Source organism: Anser anser (genome assembly GCF_964211835.1).
Source record: "Anser anser genome assembly, chromosome: 12".
Classification (NCBI taxonomy): domain Eukaryota; kingdom Metazoa; phylum Chordata; class Aves; order Anseriformes; family Anatidae; genus Anser; species Anser anser.
The window spans coordinates 21,078,742-21,097,596 of record NC_139733.1 but is presented as its reverse complement, the minus strand read 5'-3'; the positions used below and the strand labels follow the sequence as shown (position 1 = coordinate 21,097,596).

Genomic DNA, 18,855 nt, shown 5'->3' with positions numbered 1-18,855 from the left:
AAATTAGTAGTCAGGTCAGGCCATGAGTTCAAGAGCATAGGAAGCGAGATAGAAGTGTGATTCCAATAACAGAAAAAAAAAACAGTTTTTTGTTTGTTTTTCATTTGTTGAAACCACACTACACAAATTGCTGTAAAAGGAATTTTATCCACGGAGAATTTTGTGCAAGAAAAATATGAGTGGGAAAAATACTTCTAGGAAAAAGTATTTTGATGTATGATGTAATGCTATGAATAAATTTGGAAGGTTAAGCTGGTCATTGGCATGCTGAGTATGTTACAAGTTTGACAGGGTTAGACATATACTCATAAAAAATCAGTCTGGTAACTACCCCCAATTATAATTGTCTAAATGCATTAAAAAAACTGATCAAAGTTGTAATTAACTTTTTTTTTTTTTCTGGGAATTTTGTAGATCCTATTCCTGTGGAGAAGAGAGTACCTAGGAGAATGTATAATAGTAGTCATTATAATGCATTGGGAAAGAGTGCCCCAATTACAGAGATTGTCTAGAAATTTCTCAGTGCATATTCCGTGTAAGCCTTACTGAGTTCTAAAATTATTTATTGGTATCATTTTTCATCATTCCAGCTATCTCACATTCAGTTAGCCAAACAGTGGAATTTTTAATTAAAACTGTTAATTAAATTAAATTCTTAATAAAGATGTGGCATCTGTGAAAGTATGCTGCTGCTTCAGCAGTTTTGACTGGAATGTGAAAAAAAACCTAGCTTTTCATAATTCCCTGCTGAATAGAAATTCTGATTTTCAGCTCTAATCAATATTTGCATATACTAAACATACTTAAATTTATCTGAAACAGGTTTGTTTGTTGTTGTTGTTGTTGTTCTTTTCCCCCAGGTAAAACAGTTAAGTATTCAAAATCTAAAGTTGTTAGCTCTCTTGTGTTAGATGTGGCGCCACTTAATGTATTTTCATTTTGAACATTATTTATTAACTATCAAAAAGTACTAAATTGTAGCAATTGCTGTTATGTCAATGATTTAAATGCACTTAATCCAGATTTATGCCAGGAAAGGTGAAAGAAAAAACAGCTCCCAGTATAAATCACTGTAAAAGAACATAATACACTGAATTTGACAGATGGGGACTCAGTGTCCAAGCTTTACCCTACTCAGGAGGAAGGTAGTCAAGCACTTAAACAGACAGATCACCTTTCTATCTTCGAATGACTCTGGATGCTTTATCTCTATCTTATCCACGGGATAAGACTTTTAGATTGACTATGGAGGAAGCAAGTATGCGTAATTTAAGCTCAAAACTTGTAAATGGATGAAGTTAGGTTAAATGAAGCTAAACCCAGTCTTCAGTCCAGTATCTGCTACTTCTTTGTTCCCATAATATTTTAATTCTGAGAAAAACTTTGCAAAGTTTCAGTTTTTATTGAGTCAGCTATTTGCATCACCCGACTGCAGATACATCTTTGGCAGAACGCCCATAAAAGCAAATTTATGTGAATCACAGATCTCACGAGCTTGATCTGAGCATTTTTCCTTTATTCAGTTTGAGAAGTAGCATATGCAGTGAGGGATGAAATCTAAAGACTATGCAATATCACATTCTAGAAATGTTACCAATCACGGTATCACAAGTCTACATGGAAGGTGTTAAATATATTGCTTCAGCTATGCCACTGGTGAAAATACATTGCCTAGTTAACACTATAAGCAAGTAACTGAGTCATGAAAGCCCTACAAAGAGGCTCTTAGAGAGAAAGATTAAAGTATTTAGGCAGGAATTAATGTTTACATCTTGTTGAATAATAAAATAATCTGTTGTTTCAACCTTTGAATTGCTCACCGTGGTCCTGTCTCCATGTACAGAGGCAGTGGAACCAAATCCTACCAACATCAACTGGAGGCTGCTCTTTCTCCCTTGATTTCAAGGGGTTTACTCCTAATCTATATCATGACACATGAGAAGGAATCCAATTCCACAAATGCACCTTGCTAGCAGACATTTCATCTGCTAGATCTGACCTTTAGCTTCAGTTTTTCCACACTCTAATATCCGTGTGTTGAATGACAGGTTTATGATTAGGGGACAACGGAAATGTTCAGGGAAATAGAAGAGTTGGCTCTAACCTTTGGTATTCTGGTACCAAGAGGTTTTCAGACCCTCAGACATTCTGTGACCCACTTTAGAGGAAAAGCCCTATCTAAAATTCTTAATAAAGTTTGAATAAGCATTGAGTTGAGAAAAAAAATGCTTAAAATGTCTGGACCTTGGGAAATCTTCTCCCTAATTGTGATTCAGTAGTTCCTTCACTGTCAAATGTGTGATAAATGCCAAAGAACCAAGAGCACGTTCTGCTCAGTACGAAACTAAAGGCATGTTTGCCTTTAGACCTGTGAATTTAATACACAACAAGTTTCTAAGTGAGCACTTTTCTTTCTGTCTTAACACCATTGGTCTGAGTAAAAAAATTTAAAGCTTTTTTTTTCCTTTTTCCATACACTATTAGGTTGTCTGCTGGAATCAAAGGCACAGCTTGTATGTGAAGGAAAAAAAATTTTTTTGCTACACCAAAGTGTTTGTTTTTTTTTATTTTTTAATACTGTATTGCAAGTTCAATGTCAGTAGCACTTACTCTCAAGATGATCACAAATTCAAACAATTCATTGCACCTATTTGCATATGTAACTGACAAAATGTCATTTCATCTGTCCCAACAAAGGAAATGAAAGATTTGAACATTAATTTGTATTTTTCTGAAAATGAAAGGTCTTCTGTGAAGCTTCTATTGATGCATGAAATTTGAAGAGCTGAGATAGGTGAAGTTTTTTCCACTCTTTTTTTCACCTAATTTTTTTTTTTTTAAATCCAAGAATATTGTGAAAATAAAATGAGAACATCAGAAGCTGATCTCCAGATATTTAAACTTTTGTTATCCCTTATTCACCTCGTTAGAGGCAATGAAAAGTAAAGAGAAAGACAGCGATTCTCTTGGTGTGAACACCCTTTCTGAAGGAAGAACACTCCTTTCCGGCAGCTATTTTTCTGGGCATTCATCAGTATGGAGTGGAACCTCTGGTCAGAAAGGGTGAATCCTCCCAAAATATTCAGGAACAAAAGCTTGCTGAAGAACCAGATTCAAATACAGGCTCTGTTACAGTAGAAGAGATTGGACCTTGAGTATTCCACATATCACTTAAGAAAAAATCAGGTTTTCAGAATTTATGTGTTTTACACAAATAAAACAGATCCTTTGGGCGTCTAGGCCGAGAGAGAAAGAAAGAGAGAAAAAACGACAGGCTTTGCTGATGTAGGCTTCTACTCTTTTTCTGCCTAACCCAAATCTAAAGAACATTTGCAGAAGAAATTCTCATTCCTCTGGTTATCAAGGTGTATTTTGAAGCTGCCAACGATTTATAACCACATTCAGTTCCACAATAGTTGCATACTTTGAAACATAGAGACAAATAGTTTGAGAAACTTTGAGAAAAAAAGTTTCTCTGATATATTTTAGTTTGAAAAATCTCACAGTAGCAGCCTCCTAAGGAGATTTTATGTGATGCTTGCGTTTGGTATTGATCAGTCATTGCTGGCATTTCCTGCGTTGCCCTGGAGTGTGTCTCCGGCAAACACTTTGGGTCAAAGTACGCTAGGAAACCTCAGACAATGTTCCCTCAGTGCTGTATAGACAAGAAATCTTTTAATGAGAGTCAAGAATGAAGACTGACTTCTAAACATTTGTAGAAATTAAATATTTAGTTGCATTCCTGAATGGTCCAAGACATTGTAGTTGTGACTTACTGACGCTGGTCACCTGCCCCATTCTCTCTTTCGGTCCTTGTTTGCTATCTTTCTAATTTGCCAGGCAATTTCTATGGGGAAGCTATTTTCACCTTGAATTATGGTATGATGTGGTAGCTGGCAACTATTATCTCTGCCTGGATTTCACCCTTGAAACATTCAGTGATTAGAGATGTGTTACACATTGGCTTGTTAAGTGTTTTGAGATAAGAATTAGATAACTAACTACCCACCAAGCAAATAGCCTGAGCTCTTGAAAAAAACAGATACTCTACAGAATGCCATCCATGTTTCAGGTAATCTCATTTCTGTGCTCTGCTTTTAACTATTTAGGAAATTTACTAATTAAAATTAGATACAACCTCTAGCTCCAACATAACTATGTTACGTGCAGATAGTATTTTTATGGTTTCTTGATATATTTTGCAAAGACTTAGGAAAAAAAAATAGTGAATATATGTTTTTTGTCCTGTTAGTGGCCTGAGTTACACTAGTCATGTCATGTCTGTCCTGACACATTATACATTAGTGACCGAGGGTGATTTCTGGATCAGTCCCTGGGAGGGCCCTGCTGCAAATGTCCATGCCAGGGACAGCCCTGCCTTAGCAGCCTGCCAACTTGTCTTCCTATTGGGATTTTTCTTCATTTTTCCTTTCCAGAAAAGTGTTCTTGCTCAATTGCACTCTCTCCCTAGAAGCTTAACCCAGCTGCAGGCCAAAATCCAGTCAGATATTCAATAATACAGCATGTAGCACTTAGCAGACAAGACACACACTTGAACATAGGCTTAGATGAGCCTGAAAAGCTGATTTTGTTGTATTTTTTTTTTCCTTCCGTCCTGATAGGTTATAAAAGCCTAAGAAGGTAGATCTGATGAAGAAGGGGATGCTGAAAGTAAAGAGCTCAATAGAAAAAGAAATGCGAGTTGTTAGAGGAAGGGAAAGAGCAGGTATGAGTTTCCCCAGAGGCCTCACCTTCGGCCCAGCCACGTCTCTGCGGGCTGCTTGTTGGGGTGAGGTGGCTGATAAAAGCAGACACATGCTCAGCTCTCGGAGAAGGAAAAGCAGAGAACGGGAAAGGTTTGTCTCCTCCAATTACCTGCAAAACTGCGTTAAGTAATGCTCATTTTCAGAGCAGACCACTAGACACAAGTTTAGAAATAATCCGCAGAGAGGTTAAGTGTCCTGACTGGAGGCGATGGGCATTTTCCTGCCCAGCCTTCCAGAATTTCTGTTCTTTTACGCAGAAAAGCAGTGGAGGAGTAAGGTTACTATCAACAGCACCTTTGTACACCTGTTAAATTCTTCATTAGGATGTGATCTGGAAAGGAAGTATTTGAATCTTTACAAGGCAAATAAAGTTTTGTAAATACTTAGGAGTTCTGTAAATGGAAGACATAAACATTGTCTCCTATTTAAATGAAAGCAGCCACCTTCTTTCATATTGGCATGCTCCAAAATCCCTAGTTCATGACAGGAACCCTGAGACTGCAGTGAGCACAGGGGTGGGCCAGGGCTCCCACTCTCAGCACACATGCAATAAAACCTTCCTGCTCCTATGTTCATAAAGGAGGTTCTCACAAAACGTGTGCTCCCTCAACTAGGACTGCCGCTGAATGGGGTCACAGGGCAGGTTTCAGAAAATTGAGGCCCTTTGGGGTGTGTGCTGTGGCTGAGGGGATGGTGGCAGCCATCAGGCCCAGCCCAGTCACCTGGGCAAGCCCTTGTGGGCAGGGCCTGCATGCTGTTGAGCAGTTGCTGAGGCCTGCAGGCGTTTTCCACCGAGCAGGCCATGCCACCGAGTGTGGTTTTGGACAGCAGTGGCTGTGGCAGGGCAGCTCTGTGGCAGGACCCCCCCCCCCCCCATGTCCCCATTTCAGGCTCCCCCAGGAGAGCTGCTGCCAGTCTGCAGCCCACAGCACCACACCAGCAACACCCCCTCACCAGACACCTCATGTCTCTGGCTGCAGTGAAATACTAATTAATAACCCAGGCGTTAGAATAAAAACACAAAACAATTATATATATATATTATGTATATATGTATATATATACATATATTTGCTGCCAAGGGAGCCCTTGCTATTTTTCTTCATCCAAAGCCGTGCAATTTGCCATGTGTTTTTGTGGAGGCTCAGAGGACAACTTGCTGCTGACTTGCGTTTGCACACATACACATTTTAGGTTACTCCATGGGGTTTTGGAGGGAGATTACTGATTGCTGGAGATGTTCATCATGTAGATGCTGCTGGGGTTGGAGGGGTACAAAGCCTCGTCTACAGTGTGAGAGCTGGAGCCCAGGCAGCCCTCACTTGCCTTCCTCTTCAGAGCAAAGCAGAAAGTTCCCCAGTAAGCTCCCAGGTGTGTGGGTGAACTCACAGACTGGAGGGGTTGTGCGTGCTTCAGAAGAAAAACAAAAAAGCACAACGTTTCTACTGTAGCCAGCCATCCCACTAACCCAGCTCTGCCTGAGGAGTGTTGCATATGAAGTAGTTGTCTGCATAATTTCTTTCAGTACCCTGTGGCTCAACCCTCCGTATTATCTTCTGCCTTCCCAGCTCTCACCTGCAGCTCAAGGAACATGCCTGAGCAGTGGCCCTAGACTTCATCAAAAAAAAAATAAATAAAACTGATCTATTTTTATTTTAGTTTCAAGAAGGGGGAAAAAATGTATCTTCCACAGCTTGCTCTCTTGAAGATAAGACTTCCTTAAGGGATGTGAAAACTTGAAACAGGCAGGGTTCTTGAACTTTCCTCTAGCCTTAGAAAACAATGATGGTAGTAGGAAGGCACCTAACGGTGTAATTGCTCAAAGGTGTGTTTTATAGCCATTTACAACAGCAGGTTGAGATCTCTGTGGGGACAAGGAGGATTAACCATCTCCCTGGGAAGAAAACCCAGCTTCATCCCATAGCATTAGTGCAGCTGGCACTAATGGCAAAGAGGAAGTTCAACTCATTTAAAAGTTGGAAAAGAGGCAGGGATTGGTTTCTTAAGTGTTTGATCTCACTTGCAGTCTCTGTTGAGCGTGAGGAGAAAAAAAAAAAAAGACAAAAAAGGGATGTAGAGAGGAAAAAGTGGCTTTGGCCATCATCCTGAGGAGAGGTGTTCTGGTGGGTGAGTAGGCTGTCTCTTTTTTGTTCGTTTTAAAACCGCTAGGGAACTGCAGTAAGACTTTTGGCTTTGGACTAGTAGGCCTGCTTGTTGCTAAATGGGAAACTGTATGATGTTTTCTATTTCAGCCCATTTTTCATGTGCTGTTTCTCAAAATGATTGAATAACAATTCTGATTCCCCTGAGGTTAAAAACTATACAGTTCTCCTTCTTAAGGTAATGAGAGAAAATGTAGCCACAGGAAGCAGCATCCTGTGTTATTTTATGTTTGGATTAATGGTCCTGATGAAAATAACTGGAAAAACAAGGCAGGCGGCAGTTAGAATTGCGTAAGCAATGAAACCTTGGGTTGCATTTACATGCCTTCTCTGTCATTATTTTCTTAGATGTCATCCCTAATGTTTTTGTTATATAATCCAAATTTTGTTTGTAACATATTCACAAACACAAAATGACACAATTAAGTAAATTCTTCACTGCCTCGTACTCTCTGCATGTTTAAGCAAACTGGAGTAAGTTGCTCGTTGTCTCTGGCTTCTGTGACTACCAGATACTGCCCAACCCAGCTGATGCAAGTATAGAAGACCATGGGAAGCCTCTACTCAAAAATGAGATCCTTGCTAAGGTGTTTGCTTTGGCTTACCGAGGCCTGAAAACACCTTTGCGTGTGTGATTCTCTTGGATGTAAATTTCTGTTGATTAGGAGGGGTGCTGCGAATTTTGGTGCTATGAGGACTTGTTTGTATTTGGCAACCGTTTGCTTTCTGTCTTGCTGTGCTTGGTTTAAGAAAGAGAACTGTGGTACTTTATTATTTTTGCCATGAGAACTTTCAACTTGTTTTCTGATTTCATACTCCCCCCGCCCCCCCCCCCCCCCCCCCCCCCCATGGTGTCTGGGTTTGAGTGGCATTGTGAAGCAGAAGTGATTAGAAGGGATTTTACCCTTGCTTCCAGGAAAGGTCAAAGGTTTTTATGATCTTACCACAAAATGGCTATGAATTGGTTAGAGAAAAGGTCACTCTTGCCTTGAATTGGTGGTCTTAGTATGAAGTCTCTAGTGAGCCAAAAGGCTGCCAGAAGAACTGAGCCCGTAGCAGTTCCTCCAGGAGCATTCGGCTAAGTTCTGTCATCTCTTAGGTCATCAAAAGTTGTCCTGACACGGGGCAAGCTGCTGTGTTTTCTCCAAACTCAATTTAGATTTGCTCACAAGTCTATGGAAACTGTGTCCTTCCTATGACACTAAATCAAGTTTCAGTTGGCAAAGAAACCTGATGGTGGTTGAACTTCAGTGTGTTCTATATTTGATTTCATCATAACATCAGGATTCTCATTGCTACATCTTTCATTTTTGAAAGAAGTATCAAATAACTCTTGCAAATAAATCAACAGAGTACAGCCACATGTGAAACAGTCTCAGTAGGTGTATTTAACCTCATGAATCAGTTTCAATTCATACATGCTTAGTGCTTTATGAAAACTTGTTTTCATCTGAATCTTGCAAATTCTTCAATGTATTAAATTTTTTTTCATTGACCAAAGGTCAAACATTTGACAGATAGTCTAATGAATTATTCTCCTGAATGCTGATCATTACTAAGTGGGGTTTCTTGTAGGCTATTTAAAAAGAAAACAAAAGGCATCAGTCAAGCTGGAGGACTGGGCTCTCAGTTAACACCTATCCCCTCCCCACAGTAAGGGTACTGAATTCATGTAACTATATGAGCTATGTTCTTCTAGTGTTGGAGCTCAGACTTAATCTATTCTCCTGCACTTCTGAATTGCTGAGAATTTGCATGATTAAAGGGGGGGGGGGGGGGGGTGCTGGTTCTTAAGCTATTGTTGCTAGGGGAACTGCCACCTTGATATTCGCCTGGTGAGAACAGCTGTCTCTCTTTGTATCTAAGCAAAGGAAATCTGGGAGCAACTCTTAGTGATGGCAAGGTTGCATATATTATGAGATCTGCGTGGGATTAATGGTGGTGCTTGCTCAAAGGGAGTTAGCCTGCTGCCATGGGTTGGGGTGGAGGGGTACATTTTGCTAGGTAGCCTGGTGATCCAAGCAACCTCTGTATCGTTATTTCTAGTTATTCTTTTTAAACTCATGGAGAGCATAGATCAGTGTTCACCTGTAAAGTATCTTTCCTTTTTTTTTTTCCTTAAATAGTGCTATGATTTATAAGCCATACCAATGAAGTATTATGGTACTGTCCTGGTTATTTTTTAGATCCTATGGCATCTGCAACAAAAAGATAAATTGTTTTAAAATTCCAGTGAGTGATAATTGAGCTGTGAGGGTAGAGCATCAGCTTACCTAGAAAACTAAAGACTTCAAGCTATTTACAAAAAAAAAAAGTATAATGTAAGATAAGTTTTCTTTCCTCTTCCTTTACTTAGATTTTGAGTTCTAAGCACTGCCCATAAGGTTCTTCCTAGTTACAGTATACTTGATGGAGGTAGCTCACAATCTAGCTTCTCCAGCTGTTTCTAAACAAAGCTTATGAAGAAATCCCCACCCAAAGGGGTGGGAAAAAGAAAACTTCAGCCTTACCTTCCTTAGCCTTACCTTCCTTATGGAGACATCTTACTGTGTATCCCTCTGTGTTATATCATCTACTAGTGGTTATAGTGTGTAAAACTTCTGAACTTCTGTTTGAAAAAGAAATGTGAGGGAAAAGTATCTTTGTAGTCCCATCATGCTTCCAAGATGATCTCTGCCTTCCTGCCCCCTGTAATAGTCGTGTGCACTAAGACTTTCATGATTGTGTTTTTCAGGCACTAACTATTGGTTTAACAGAAGTCTTCACAGGGTATTATATTCCTGAAAAAAAAATATATATATATGTATATGTATTATCCATATCTCTATAACAACATTAAATTTTAACAAGTTTGGATGTTCATCTTATCAGAGAACTGCTTGAAATAGAATAAAAAAAAGAATAAAAGATTCAAGCTTAAGATACAGAACACTTTTTTGTAGAATATGGCACAAAAGTCTATTAATGTTTGAAGTGATTTTAGCTTTCCTGCACTCTTTGTGTGTCTTTAGCATTCTCTGGTCTCTCTAATCTCTACCGTATCACTCAGTGCTTTTAATCTTAATTCTTTGTGCTGCACTTTGAGCATCAAAAAGCACATTCGATGCCCAAAAAACTTCACTCTGACGTTTGCTCTTCAACAGAATAGTTTTGATACATGGATAGGGAACAAGAATAAAGAAGTGCAAACAGTGTAAGGAAAGACAAGAATGAAAAGAAGAAATGGGCTCTAATGAGAAAGACGGTGAAGGTACAGTGAGTGCAATGCAAGAAAAAGATAAAAGTCCATGTAACATGCTGAAATAACACTATTTGTTATTCTAAGAAACTCATTCTGCATCTAGTAGCAATCTGTGGAGCTCTCCAAGGCCTACCCAAAGCATTTCAATTCTGTTTTTAAAACAAAACAAAACCCCTCAACTTCCAACTAAGTAAGCAAACAATTTTCTGAGGTTTGAGCAAAAACATAAAGTGCAAACGTTGACTTGCCTGATCTGATAGGAGGCCAGGTACAGCTAAATGTGACCATTGCCCCGGCCTGGTCAGAGCTTTGTTATAGAAGCATGGTCACTGACTTAAGTAATCTTGGAGTTCCCTTGACCTTGTTATTCCCTAACTTAAATTTGTGTAGTTCTGCATCTTTTTGTCTTGTGTGCAACTCCCTGTAACAGAGAGAGCTTCTCAACAGTAGGGGAGCAGCCAGCCTTTGTCTAAATACCTTCCCTTTCAGTTTCCAATGTAGGCCTACGCTGCTGTGCTGTAGGGATTTGTTTTTTTCCCCTCTCTCCTTAAAACAGAGGCTTAAAACAGCTTTGTCACCTGTGGGACCATTACCATTTGGACGACTACAAAAAACAGCTGTGAAATGGTGTGTGGCAAAACCCGTGTGAGATGTGATGCTGGGGAGGCAGCTACCTCCAGATGAGGAGAATGGCTGTACGAGTTGTCTCATAACCGAGTGTTCAAATGTAAGCACTTTTTCTGTGAATTTAATAACTGAAACAGTGGGTAGTCTCTTTCAGTATTCCTACCTGGAAGAGACAAGGCATGTCTTCTGCAAATAATCTTTGATAAAAAGAAATGAAATTAACAGCTTAGGAAAATTTTAAGCAGCTAATTATGGTCCACGGAAGAGGTATCATCTGGATTATAAAGCTGATAGTGCCAGAGAAGAAAATATGCATTAACTTAGCTAGAGTTTTTAACTGTACATTTTTATCATGCAAAAGGACCATTAAAGAAGCCTTACAAGAGTCATAAAAACTATTCCAGGAGATTTCACTTATTAAAAAATTGAAAAAGGAAGCAAGACAGAAAGAACTAGTGAAGCTTTCTTTTTGTCTGAGCTTGTTCTCTGTTCATTGCTGAATGTTTTACTGGGTTCATTTCATTTTTAATTCTTAATGTATATTCAATCCTACCTGTAATAGCAAAGGGGAAAAATGGGAAGGTAATAAAAGATGCATTTTCTGACAAAATGCCACTCTCTTTTTTACTCTTTTTTTTTCCTTTCCTGATCTAGAATGATGATCTGTCCACAGGCTGAAGGTGCTGATACCATAATTCTTGCCAGGAAAAATACTGATACTGAGAAGGTGTTGTAAAGACATCTACATTAGAGCAAGAGCATAGAACGTAAAAAGAACAGAAGAGCTTTTCTTCTTTGAGAAGCAAAGAACAAACCTAAATTAAGAAACTACCTAAAGTAGTAGGGGTGGGGGCAGTCTGATTCTTAGAGCCCAGGTGTTCCCTTGGGAGCTGAAGGTACTTGGTGAGGCTTTCCAAAAAGACTAAGCACCATTCAAGGTGGGCAGCGTGCTTTTAATAGAGTCTGGATTAGACTGACAGCATTAGGTAAGATGCCAAGAGTCTTTACTTTGAATAGGTCTTATATAGAGCAGAGCACATTTTGACACGTGATGCTTGGTGGTATGTGCATGTTTGAAAACTGTAGTCAGGCCCAAAGTTAACGCTTGTTGCTTTTTCTGTGTGAGAAATAGATTGTTTGTGATTATGGTTCTTCTGTTTTTATATATATACATCTCATATATATATAAATATACACTCAGACTGTTAGAAGTGCATGATGTAGGTTTTGCAATGAAATTATGTTCAGTGAGTATCTTCAGAGTCAGACAGGAGTTACTTCTTTTCAAAATGGTCATTTGTAAAATGGACAAGTCTTGTAGAGGAGAATTCAACTAGCCAAAGCCTTCTAAAATTTATCAGGGCTTCAGGTCAGCTCAAATAAGTTTTCAGATGTGTTTTTGTCAAAAAAAAGACTGATTCTATCACTTATACTGTTTCTGCATTGGAGCATCACAAACGTGAATATTCATCTAATAAAAAACTGCAGAAATCCTCAGATGTTAAAACTTTCTGAGAAACAGGCTACTGTTTTTATCTTAATAAGAGCAAGGACTAAGTGAGAATTCCTTTAATGTCTTTACCTTCATCAAAATATGACATTTCAGGAAAGATGATTCTGTTGGTCTTCAACCTGTTCCATCAACAAGAATGGTCATGCTGTTTTTCCAGCTTCTAACAATCTCCACTCCTTCACGTTTCTGTTTTTGTTCTGTGAACAAAAAGAAAATTGCAAGTTGATTCATCATGGGCTGGCTTTCCTGTCCACAAGCAGCCTTGTTTTAATTGACTGCAGTGGGACTCCCCTTAGTACCAGGGAAGGCTTTGTGTGTACAAAGGAAACGATTCAGGAGGGAAGAAAGTTATTCTTTGACTATTTGACTATATGCTGTGTTGATATACTTTCCTGTGTCAATAGTTGGTAGAAATACTTCAGCAAGAAATATTTTAAATGAATACCTGTTGGCACTGTTTTAGCATGTTAACTTTAGTGGAGGTAAATACAAAGACACTTGAGAGGGTATAGATTGGGGCTTCCCCTTGCTATATGAGCTTTCAGAAGATGTTCAGCTTTAAAAATCATAAGAAATAAAAAGACAGTTAAATTCCAGTTTACACCAATATTTGAATAAAAACAACTACATAGCATGTCATGGATGTTACATTTTATTTATAGTGGTACAGAGAAATCCCGTAGAATTTTCTCAGAGTACTCTTGAGCATTGATTCTCCATAACTAATATCACATGTTCAAGGGTGGTCTCAAATGTCCACATACCTGTTCTGGGAATATTGCCCTCCATATCCAGAGTTCCTCTTGCTCAGTATTCCAGTGTCTGAAACAAAGCTCGCTGGCAGCAAATGATACTGAAAGTGTGCTTTTTCTGTAATAAAAAGTCAAAGGGCCACGTATTTCACACATTTTTCTTCTCAGACACGATGCAAGTTGGAAGACTTGTAGAAAGGTGTTTGAAGCTGTAGTTCAAGACAATGAGTAGTGTGGTCTCGCTCTACGTGCAATCTTTCCTGAGTGTCAGAATGTGGATTGAAGACATGTTTTCATTGTTGGCTCTATAATATGCAAAATAACTACATTAAGAAGCAAAATAATGATGAGGAAGCAGAAATCCATTTACTGGACGTACTATAAAACCTTCTTAGCTGTCTAAGCTGGCTACAATGAAATGGTTGCTATTGTTTCCATTTCCTATACTTGTAGGACATCCAATTTTGGGCTTTGGAAGAACAGGCAAACAGCCAGCAGGATCTAGTCCAGAGTGAAAATTAACCATGTGTTAAAAGTTGAAAGTGCTAAGGGTAGGTCAAGAAGTAATTCTTGCTTATGGTCTATGAGATTCTAATTAATTCTATTACTTTAGTATCCGTAGGGCTCTCAAAAAGACATTTAAGACACTAAGGCTAGAAGTATATCTTGTTGGTGTATTTAGGAAGAGTTTCCTAAACTTGGCCGGTGGGGCGTCGTGACTCAAGATACTTTTGTACGTGGCTAACAAGGGACTTGCTTTCATTCTGATGTTGAATATAAAAGGTATTATGTTGCAGGTGATTTGTACCTAACCCAGCCTGTGTTAGTGAACAAAATTGAATGAATTTGCTGTGAACCTGAGGCTGTTAGATAGGTAGGCTTTCTTTAAAATAATGAGCGGCTTTCTCTTCTGTGCTGTACACTATCTCTGTACGTATGCCTTAAGAAGGCATTTCCCAACTTTGAAAAACAGGCTACATATAAGGGTCTAAATTATCACTGCAAGCCTTGAGGTGCCCTAATTTCTAAGTCTGATTAAACGGAAGGAAAAAAGGATTGTACATCTTGTGTCATAAATACAGAGTTTAAGATATTTTATAAAAATGTAAACATTTGCAGCTCATTGACAGCATGCTTCATCAGACATACCCAAGCTGGTTTTGAGGATGGTTCTTGTGCTGTTCAAGAGAAGTGTTGTATTTCTACACAATTAACTTGATTGGTTTAAATATCTGAATGATATTCAGATACTTTACTAGATACTTTAGTTGGAGATGCAGAATATTTTCTTTGCGCATTTAATAAGAATCTGCAGATCTATATCAAGAGCCTTAATTCAGATAGTTGCATTTCTTAGGGAACATGTTAAAAAAAAAAGTATTTTTCAATAACTTGACCAGGTATACTGCTCTCATACAAAGTCTGTTTTCCAGCTAACGAGGTTGCTGAGGTGGCTATATTCAGCTGCGGGTAGACTGTTTTGTTCTTAAGGGCTTTTTCCTCCCACCCAACCCCTTGTTGTGTAGGCTCTTGGTGCGAGATTGAACACAACTGATCTGATCTATAGCGGCTTAACAAGTTACCACTTGTCAGCTGAGCTGCTATCGGTGATTCTGTAAGTGCTGTTAACTCTATCTCACTGAGCAATACAATGCATTCACCTAAGCCATCTGTGGCAATGCTGAAGTGAATGCATTTTACCTCACAGTTACAACAGGCAACGTGATTAATGGCTGTATGATTAGTGAAGGAAGCTCAGCAGGCAGAGGAGAATTGTGTTGAATCTTGTACCTTTGCCCCACCTTTGATATACTGTAGTTGCTTGAGTTCGGGGAGGAGGTGTTTTGTCTTTGGAAGTTAGCATTTGCTTTTTAACTCAAATTGGAGCGATGAGAAATCCAGATGCAGCAGCTCTAAGAATGTAGGCAGCTGGCATCTGGGCTCAGACACCCAACAACTATGTTCCATATGGCTCAGTTTTAACACCAGAGAATTTTAACAAGTGAAAAGGACAAACAATCCATCAAGCCTGAGTACTGTTCACTTCTTATTTTTAAGGAAAGCAATTTGTACTATATTAAGACATGTTGTTTGCAGTTACTTCTCTTCAGGAGCATTTATTCTAGCCTGAAATAGAGAAGAAATGCAGGTATGATTTCCTTGAAAAACACTCCAAGGTTTGCTGGAATAACATGTTTGAATATACCTTGAAGGCTTCTCTATTTTTACAATAGAGTACACAAATTAATGCCGCAGTTGAATGAGCACTGGAGGCTGACCAGGGTTCCTGTAGCTTCAACACAGCAACTGAGATAATAGCAGAGGCCAAGCATCATGCTGAGAAGCTTGCTGCTAGTGCTGCCCAAGATAGCTTTTTTTTCATACCTCTCTGAACCAGACACAAGATATTGCAGGGTAGTCATCCTTAGTGTGGATGTTCTTTCTTATTGGAAGTGCTTACAGTGACAAATACTGTCATTAATGAACCTTGCTGCACTCCTCTGCAGATTTCAACTGCACTGAATCAGTGCTAACATACAAAAAAGTGTTTATTACCAAGTATGAAGAATGTGTGAGCAACCTGGTGGTTTTATACGTATTATTCTGGGTGTGGAAAGTGGAACTGGGGGCAAGGAAGGCGGGGTGATGTTTTGTAACCTCATCTCTGTTTCAGTAGGGGTTTCCCAGTCAGGTGGAGGAAAGTCTTCCCTGCTTGAGCTCAACAAATACTTCTTCCTCGACATCCCAAGAGTGGAGTAATCAGCCACAGAAGACCTAATGGACCCCTTTTCCCAGGCCCTGGTTGAAGGAGTGATGCAAAAAAAGAGCTTTCTCAGTTTCAGTCTTCCTTTTCCTGTAGTGTTTTTTTTATTATTTTCTGGTTATGGCATTGGCCTTGGAAGCTCTTTCAGGTCAAAACCCACTATTCTTAAGCTGTTTATAGCTGAACACTTCACAGATGAGACAAACTGCAGATAGTCTGAGGAAAAATAAGGCATGTCTATGTAGGCAATAGATGCATCTGTCCTCTCTAAGAAAGTACTTGGAAGCAAATTTTGGAGGTAACGTAGAGAGGCCTTCATTTCCTGAGCGCCTGGTTATTAGGGAAAAGTTCTTTTGTAAACATAGATTGTATAGATCACGCAGAAGAGTAATGTATAGGTAAAATCTAGAAATTATCCTGTGACACTTTAATAAACATAGCAAGAAAGCTTGAGGTGAAACATCCAGTAGAATGACGGAGAAATTAGAATTTACTTGAAGTAAAACATGTCAAATAACTTTCTCTCCTCTGCCTCAACTTGTGTTCCATCTTCTCCAAAAAAAAAAGGGGGGGGCGGGTGGACACAAATGTGGGGAAAAATACTCTGAAATTCCATGTCTTTTTTGAAACTTTGTAAGCCAAAAGAACAAATTCATTCTGGCAAATTGGGCAGTGATGTTATTAAATTTAAAAAGTCATTAGTCATGTGCATGCATGAGCTGTCATCACATGAGCTCTTAACTCTTTCAGAAGAAGCAGCCACTCTTCTGGGCATTCCCTGCACCATGTAGGTCTCGTTATTAGTTAACTAATACTAGTACAGATGTTCTGCATGATGCAAATATCTGCTGTGTTGACAGATGGAAAAATAGTTTAAAGCTCTTCAATTAAGTAGCTTCTTTTCAACATCAATACCACAAAGCATTATTCTACAAGAGAATATATTTTCTGTAATTTACAATAACCGAGTAATTATGTGGTAAGGATGCAATTAGATCTAATTTGCTTATGTAAGTGAGCTGAATAAAAAGATCAATATTCAATCTACACCTAGTGCAAAAAAACAATTAGTTTAATTGACAAACTGCTTCAGCTAATTACATAAAAATGACCTAATAGTAATGCAAATTAGGGTTATTAATAGTACATGAGTATTTTAATTACATAAATCATCTTTACCTGCTAACTGGCATTCTCACTGTTAACTTAGGGATTTAATTTTCAGGAAAACTTCATTTATTCTATTTTCACAAAGTTCTACATTGCTTTCAGACTACAAAATACATTTCTCTTAGGGTTTTAACCTGGAGTGAGATCCTGTGGAAACAGTGGAACATCAGAAGTCATTGCTCTGATGGTCCAACTAATAATTCCTCAGTAGGCAAGAAGGCCAAGCAAGTCTGATACCATACTGATGCATGGTATGGATGATATGGACATGCAAGTAGAGGCTATGAGCTGCACGGGTAATTCCTTCCTATTGCCAAAGCAGAGAAGCAGTGGCAAGGGGGACAGGACTCCTTCAGAAGTAATTCAGAGCGCACAAATGAGTTTCCTTCTACGATTATTTAGAACAGAAACTTCTTGCTTCCTCTTCAGTCAAAGGAGAGGAGACAGCTTAATTCACATTTATCTATAATTAGGCTGTGCTGTACTCCCCATAGCATGGCTGAACGTGGAGACTGCAGTTTTAAGTTATTCTCCAATTGACAGATAACTGTTGCACGTTAACTGGCTGTGTTGTCAGATGATATGGTTCTGCTCCGAGCCCTTCACATCCCTACTGAACGTCACTGTTGTGAGCAATGGATGTTGTAAAGGTGTGGAGGTGGGGTGGGAGAGGAGGGGTTGAATAGCTGTAGAAATTGTGTTCTGGTGACCCTCAAAGTTGAGGCCTTCCGTGGGATATAAAGGGGTTTGGATTAAGCCCCAGTCTCTGGCTCTCACCTTACCTTCCAGTTTCATAGCCACATTCTATACATTTCAGTAATGAAGCAAATATAGGACAATGCGGTGGTTTTGGTCACTATACATAGGCATAAATATGTTTCCAGGAGGTGCTCAGTTCTTGACACATCACTGTTCTTCTGTATCTATATCTTAAATTTATTTTTTTTACATCCTCTTTTCCATCTAGTTTGTAAGTACATGCAATCTATCCTTGGAATAGGACACTTTATAAGACCGATTTAATCATTCTTAATTGTCATCATTTATTGATACATAACACACTATTCCATATAAAGTCTAGGGCTCAAAACTCTTCCAACCTTGCAATCCAGGAGTGTGTCTTGTATTTTTTTAATGGGTCAGAAAGTAACTTAATAGATTCTTACCCTGCAGAGAACAAAATTCTCTGCAGAACAGTTGGTATTTTCTGGCTTTGAGTACTGCATGGTAATGTAAATGTCAAGATAGCATAAGGTAATAATTATGAGATCATATTTTGCTGTTTAAAAGAACCAAAAGGTTTTGAAAAAATAAATAAAACTTGTCTCTTACATTAAAAGCTCTCTCAGCCAGTACTCTGTTTTCATATGCTGGTGGATGCTATTTAGTGCTGATTGCAAATGATATTTATTATTATTATTGTAAGAGCTGTTTTCCTACAATTTCTTTCTAAAAGCTTACAGCACTACAGCATTTCAGCTACCTAGCAAGACAATCTTTGGATGCTCATCTTCATAAGCATATGCCAGATGAGTTAAGTCGCTCTTGATTCCAGAGGACAGGCAGAGACAGATAATTAAGCATGCCTCCGTCAGTGGGGTGAGTGGTGGTTACCATCTTCTAGCATTTTCTTAAAGGTCAGCAGCAGTACTCTGAGATTGCTATCTCAGAAGAAAAGTACAAAACATGGTAATTTTTTTCTAATGTAGTGAAGTTTGTCTTTTTAAACCAAGAAATCTAGGTAAAAATAGCGGCAAAATAGGTGAGGTCACAGAAATCGGGTAAACTTGGCCTTTGAGTCCTAGTTCCCTGTCCTGTCTGCTAGAGTACGCTGACTGCCCATCACTCTCCTGAGAATTA

The 18,855-nt window shown here is 38.9% G+C and overlaps 1 long non-coding RNA gene across 6 annotated transcripts in view; it reads left to right on the top strand.

Annotated features, from left to right (window-relative positions):
• LOC310880037 overlaps positions 1–18,855 on the top strand; it is a 157,508-nt gene that overhangs the window by 31,897 nt on the left and 106,756 nt on the right. The window contains exon 1 of one of the 6 annotated variants that reach the window (XR_014571351.1): positions 903–6,893. The exons of the other annotated variants lie outside the window; for them this stretch is intronic. This is a non-coding gene — a long non-coding RNA (uncharacterized lncRNA). Of the gene's footprint in view, positions 1–902; positions 6,894–18,855 lie in introns of those variants that run through there. 6 annotated transcript variants of the gene reach the window in all.